Consider the following 7,461-nt stretch of genomic DNA (forward strand, 5'->3'; position numbering starts at 1 on the left):
GGCATTAGAAGACCTTGCTGCTCAGCCAAGGCAATTTTGCCTGGCGCAATATTACATTACTAGACAAAGGCATTTGGAAAAGGCCATACATTGTATTTTCTAAATCAATACTTTCTCTTGCTGCCTACTGAAAAATCCTTTTTTAGTGCTTACAACACATTTGAGAGTTAGGGTAGGATTGTAATATTAAGTAACAGACTGAGACAGTAACTAGCATTCTTAAAGATTAATTTTATTTGCTCTGCCTTTTGCCTGCAAACATTATCCACATAATGCTTTTCAGACAGATTGTACCTTGTTAGTTTCCCTGCTTCATAGTATACATATATTAATGAATACGTATTTTCATTGATGAGAGTGTAAGGCAAGTTATTTCTCTCATAGTGTTATTCTACTGTTTATTCATGTGCATATTTTAAATTTGCAATGGCTTGTTGGAAAGTCTAATTGATTGTCACTGATTACTAGCCAAAGTTTTGCTTTTGTTAAGACACCATTACATAAAATTCTGATCATTACATGAAAGCTTAATTCTGATTATTAGATCTTAAGGATACTCTTTTCAAGATCACAGCAAACTCTTCATCAGTGAATCTCCCCAAAAACACTGTGTTAAAAATGTTAGAAAACACCATTTTTCCAGTTGTCTTTATAATGAGAAATAAAGACACTTTTCTCAGCTAGACAAAAAGATATACTGACCATTATATCTTTATGTCTTGTCATAATTGGATTGGTAAAGCATTAGAATATAGACAATTAACTAACTCTTGTTGCAGAGATCACAATCTCTCAGCTAAAAAATATCAGATTGCTTGTCGGGAAGGTCTTACTGATGCAACACACAGTCATATGCAGACCATCTACTATAGGTATCCAGCTGCAGAAACTACTGTGGCATGCAACATCAGGAAAGCAATGAGGGAGTCAAACTGTCTGCCACCCAGTGCCATAGATCTCGAGTGTCTATACTCTCAACAGACAGAATATAGGGAAACATATTCTCTCCACCCGCTGTAGGTGAGTATATTATATGTTGCTCCTACTTCTCTCTGTTGACAGTACAGACGATCCTTGGTCTGGCATCATGGTATAATAAACCATGTGAATGATTCATGACTGTCTTCAGCTTAGAAACCATTGTAGACATGCACAATGCTGTAGTCGGTGATTTGCTCACAGCCCATTAATCCAAATATTAAAGATAGGTGATCAGAAGTAGTCGTTTTTGCTGAGATAAATACTCCCAAGGTGTATGGATAAGGACTCCCCAGTGTAACCTCTTTCAATCCAAAGTTGAAAAGCATTATGGCAATCTGGACAATATGATTTATGCTGTGTGAGGACTATGCAATGGAGGATCAGAAATGCCTTCCCCAGCCTCTCTGCTCCTCCTCCACTGAAGCTAGTGAGAGTTCGCCGTTGACTCCAGTATGAGGAGAAGTATATCTAACAAATTCCATGCTAACCATTTAAACCTGCACTTATGTCCTCGGTGTCTATCATCTCTCAAACAACACTGATGACTCTTACCTTATTAGTTCATAATTATAACAATAATAAAGTGTGGGGCAATCTTTTACACTGTTGCTTAATATTCAGTACTGTATGTATATATATATACTTGACACCTCAGTGAAGACTTTGACATGCCTTATTCATTCTAGTTATTTTTATGGTATTGGTTTTGTTAGATTGCTTTACCACATAAAGAATAAAACTATAACTGCTCTGACTTAAAATTGTTCAATTCCTTTTTATCCAAGATGTGTTAAGCAAATCTAAGTCATGTTCATCGGTTCTTCTCATTCTCATCACCCTTCACTCACACCATGAAGGCAATGTATATTGGTGGTTTGAAACCAGGGATTTGATATTCTCTGATGGACTACAATAAATATCTGAAGTAAGTACCTGCCTTGTGTCTTGTGGTTTCTTGGCTGCAAAATGAAAAGTGCTCTCTGTAGGCCAACAATGTTAATCCCATGATTGTCAGCTACTGGAGAGTCATGAAGTAAAATGAATCTTTAAAATAATTTATGAGGAGTTCATTCTACAGCATGCTTTTTCCAGCTATATTTATGTGCCAGTAATGTTCTCCTAAAATCTGTCAGAGAACTGAAGAATACTGTGGAAGTGTCAAAAGTCATGACGTCTAAGGATGAAATTTCAGGCAGTAGTTATTTATTTATTCTCTTGCAAAGGGTGAGACCTTTCTGTGACTGTGTGTAAGACAGTTTTAAAAATGTTACCCAATTGTTATTTTGACTTACTTATTAGTTCTGAGTTAATCAGTTTGAGAGCTAATTTAATGGTAACATTTTATTACGACAGTTGAACACCATTTTTTACATAAAACTGCCCACAGTATAGGAGTCTTAAAATGTAAATCAATGTTGTTCTTTAAGAAAAGTGGGACCTGATGAATGAGAGGAGTCTGTTTCTTCATTTTAATTTGACTTACTCTCAATCCAGCAGTGGAGTCTAAGATTTCATACTAGGTCTTTAAACTGTCAATACAGCCTCCTTAAAATTCTTCTGTTGATTCAGCTCAAAGCTTAATGGTTTTGTTCAGCTGCCTAGGTATTGCTCTCCAGTGTCACTTGAAACAGCTTAAGCCAGCCAAGACCTGCCCAGAGCCAGCAGACATGGCACAGGACATGCAGAGGCCCTGCACTCTTTCAGACTGACAGCTGGACGTCCAGTGGTCTTGAGAATCTCAGATGAAACTAAAGGCCTATGTTGAGGGAACAGAATGAATTTCCTAAATTTGAGTGACGTGAATCTCACCCTAACCTGGTACAAGACCAGATTTGAGTGAACTGAATCTCACCATGAGGTAGGTGGTGTTTTGTTGTCTAAATAGAGGCATCATTGCCATTCTGGGTATGCAGGGTTTGGTTCAGCCTCAGTTGTATATCCTCTGTCTACACCTTCTAGCCATACTCATTATGCCTTGGATTTTCTAGGATATCTCAAATGGCACTGGACATTTCTGTGGAGCTCATTGAGTTGCAGCTTGTATTGCATCCAGGATATCAGTGTGTAGCTGGCAGATGGGCAGAGCAGCAAGAAACCCATTCTTTTCTGGGGTAGGGGCTGGAGCCAATGCATGTCTCCGCCAAGCATCTCCAATGGCACTGTATTACCTACCTCTGGGTACCCACGCTAGGTTTCTAAGGTAGATGAAGCCTGCGACTTTCATGGGGTGTCTGTTGCTGAATTGACAGGCACCAGCTCATTTTATAACAGTATTTGTTAATAATTTTTCTGAGCAGGATTGGGAATGTACCAACTTGTTTAGAGCGGACTGCTGTTCCCCATTCTAGACCATAACTCTTGAGGGGTTCTTTGGGTTTGGGTTTTTTTTAAATGTTTTTCAACCTCTGAAGAATGAATTGCAGGTTCTAATAATTTTGCACTATTCCTTACTTCCTTAATGCAAGGCAAATCTTGCTGTGCATGTTTCATGCTCTACAATGAGGCAAAAAGAATTGCCTAACGTAGAAGACCTTAGTGGAAGCATCAATTTAAAATTCTGCTACTTGCCTGAAGAGACATTGCCTGCGAGGGTGCACAGAGTCTTCTGTGAATCCTGGAAAATCTGACAATTAATAACTCCTTTTAATTATTATTCTTTTCTCAGCCACCTACCACAAGGTTCTATTAATTAATGGTGCCTTGCTTTAAATCCTGCTGGAACAGAATGAAATGTGAATTACTAGAGATCAGATTCAGTTAAGTGTCCAAAATCTAGCTGCCTGTTCAAACACTACTGAATCCCTTCAGTCTAGAAATGCTATGACGACCATTTTCTCTGCCAGATTTCTGATACTTGTTTCATGACTGCATGAAACATTGCAAGTCTATTATGATTTTTTTTCTCTCATCAGAATGCAGATAGAATTCAAGGAGAATGAAATGTGAGAAAGTATTTAAAAAAAAGTGAAAATATAAGTAGCTAACTGTTTGAAAACAACAGATGTTTTTATTTGAATGGCAAGTAAAGGGTCTGGTCTGTTCTTTTACTTGTTAGAGACAGTATTTGAAAACCACCCTTCAGCACTGAAATTATAATGATATACTAAATTCTGGGGCTTTACTAAATTTATTAGCACATTCTTGTTTTAATACCCTGTTGAACATAATAGCATATTTACGTCTGTGAAATGCATACCCATTCACTTGAATGCTTGGGTAGTATAGATGGCAAACATTAATAAATCCAATCAACTGTTTTCGCTAATCCAGGAAAAACTGTGGCCTAAGAAAATGTTTTCTGATGCATTGCTGAGCTCAGACATAGCAGAGAGACATCAAATACAGACGCCAAGCTAATATAAAAAACATGCAGATGTCAAGTATTTGCAATATGAGGTAAATGCAAGAAAAAACTCCCCTGGAATCGGGATCTGCATGGGAAATGATATTGTCTTATAAGCAGAGAGACAATAGCCCATTATTGTGCAGTGGCACGTGATGGATGGTGCTCACTTCTGAGATCAGCCTCACCTTACCAAACCCAATCCATGGGGGGAGTGCAAGGTTGGGCAGCCCACGCCACCGGGGCCCTCGGGGGTCAGGGCAATGAGAGAGCATTGAAAAGATGAGGGGTTTGGAGAAGGGACTGGCCTAGTGCAACAAGCCTGCCTTGATGCTTGCAATTACTGTAAATAATTTATTTGATAAGATGGTGAATATGGGAGAGAGGGGAGAGGAAAACAGGAGAAGTCCAGGAGCCACAGAATAATACTGAGGAAAATTTTGAGCTGACTATCAGGAAAAATGTCCTTAAAGTGAAACAGATAAAGGCACCTATTATGGCCTCTGATTTTGGTTTAGAGGACAAGGTTTCTCTTTCTTGCTTCCTTTTCTCTTTTTTTCTAGTTAATTACTTTCTTCAGTTGTATATTTATTCAGTTTTGATAGATATTAATTAATACAAATGAATCAATGAAACTATGTAAATGCAGAAACTCCTCACAGACTTTTCATTAGGTGTTAAAAGTTTCCATTTGTTAACTGTAACCCTGATTATACTTAACTGAGAGTACAAACAACACAAATGGTTAATATATGGGAGAACTAAGTGCTACACATTTCATAATGCTTTTTAAAAACATAGCTAGGTGTAAGCCTCATTCCTGAGACAGACATATTTGCAAAGCAAGACAGAAAGAACCAAAAGGACAAGACCAGCAATGTGGAAGAGAGGAGGGAGATTGGAGAAGTCTCCAGAGGAACAAGCAGAGGTGAAACCCCTGGGCACCTCCCAGCAGAAAACAGAATGCTGGGACAATCCTGGAGAAGAGAAGGCTCCAGGGAGACTTTAAAGCACCTTCCAGTACCTGAAGGGGCTGCAAGGAAGCTGGGGGGGACTTTTTACAAGGGTCTGTAGTGACAGGACAAGGGGTAACAGGTTTAAATTGAAAGTGGGGAGGTTTAGATTGGATATCAGGAGGAAGTTCTTCATGGAGAGGGTGGTGAGGCACTGGAACAGGTTGCCCAGAGAAGCTGTGGATGCCCCATCCCTGGAAGTGTTCAAGGCCAGGCTGGATGAGGCTTTGAGCAACCTGGTCTAGTGGAAGGTGTCCCTGCCCGTGGCAGGGGGGTTGGAACTAGATGGTCTTTAAGGTCCCTTCTAACCCAAACCATTCCATGATTCATTCTATGATAATCCTGCACTGTAATGGCAACAGATGATAAAAATCAGATAAACTCTTTTTTCTTTTCCCAACTGTTGTGAAGCTTAGAAAACTGTTTCCAAATTCAGTAATTCAGTATGTGCAGTTACAGTGCCTGAAATGTTGAAAAATGTGGGGGTGCCCTCTCTAAAACAATTTCAAGGTTCCTTAACCATGATACAGCCATAACTGAAATCTAAGGGATTTCTATTCTAAAGAAAGCTGCTCTGCTACAGACTACAGAAAATGTGGAAAGGAAAAGGTCTGACATTCCCTAGCTGCAAAATGAATTTACTGGAACTTGTCAGGCAAAGGCAATATTCCAGGTAGGCATTCTGTTGTTCAATAAATTTCCATTCCCATTCACCTTGCTGTGTAAAACTTGCCCTTACTTTACTTCCAAATGAAATAAATCGTGGAATATTAGAGAAAAGCAGAGGGAGCAATTTTGTACAGTGCTACTAGAGATGTGCTTTCCAGATAGCAGCTCTACTGATATTGAATGACTGACAGCAACTAAGGCAAAAATGAGCATGAGACAGGCTGTTGTGATGAGCAGACACAAATTCATCTGTCTGAATAATGCAATTAAGTGTACATCAGAAAAACATGACTAGGCAATCCCCAGACAAAGCTAAAAAATTTAGATACAGGCAAGCCTGAAATGAAAAATACCATGTTTTTTCCTCCCTTTTCAGTTCTGAGTAGAAATATACCTTTTATCTTCCTGTTCGTCAGTGCTAGCACAGCCACGAGGGTATACTTCTTTCTTACCAGCAGATAGACATAGTGTAAATGAGCACTGAGCTCTGTCATCTCTCTCTCCATATGTCATGTCCCTGATCGAATTCTTTTAGCTGGGAGGTTGAATTTAAAATGAACAAATTCTATATTAAAACCATGTCTTCATTGTTTTTGCAAAACCATAAGTCTTATCCTAAGATTACACTTGGAAAAAGTTGGAGGGAAAAGAAACAAAGATAAGAAGGAGTGTACTTGGCCTGAATAAAAGGGTGATTTTTCTTTCTGTTAAAAATCCAGCTTTTTCTTTTCTCAGGAAGGATTGTGCTTTGCCTTCACAAGTGCTATTTTTCAAAGCTCCAAGCTGAATTCTAAATCCATAGGGTTTGGCACACCGAGTGGCTCTACACATCTGCAGAAGAAGCAGGCTTTCAATAGCCCGTCGAAGGTCTTGTCTCCAGGCATGGGGAGGAGATGCAGCCACCTCAGGATGTGACACGAATCTGAGCAGTCTTAGAGCTGCTCTAAATGAAGCCATTTGTTCTCATTTCTGCTGGACCAAGCAGAAATGCCAAGGGGACCACAGAGAGCGTAGCATGCCAAGCAAGGGTGCACCTGCTAACCATGAAGCCAGTTGCTGATGCCTAAGGGCTCTAAGTAAATTTGATGTGCATCTGCAGGGGCTGAGCACATGGGGGTTTCCTTGCGATGCTCTCACTGTGCATGCCCAGCTGGAGCAACACAGAAAGAAGCCGCTCCTTGCCAAGGTCTCCCCACCCTGAGCAGCTGTCGTTGGAGAGGTGGGTCTGAGGCAACCTCATGGAGTTTAACAAGGCCAAGGGCAAGGTCCTGCACCTGGGTTGGGGCAATCCCAAGCACAAGTACAGGCTGGGTGGAGAGTGGATAGAGAGCAGCCCTGAGGAGAAGGACTTGGGGGTACTGGTGGATGAAAAGCTGAACATGAGCCGGCAGTGTGCGCTGGCAGCCCAGAAGGCCAACCATATCCTGGGCTGTATCAGAAGTGGGGCAGGCGGGC

This window comes from Eurypyga helias, unplaced genomic scaffold, assembly GCF_000690775.1.
Source record: "Eurypyga helias isolate BGI_N326 unplaced genomic scaffold, ASM69077v1 scaffold22815, whole genome shotgun sequence".
Classification (NCBI taxonomy): domain Eukaryota; kingdom Metazoa; phylum Chordata; class Aves; order Eurypygiformes; family Eurypygidae; genus Eurypyga; species Eurypyga helias.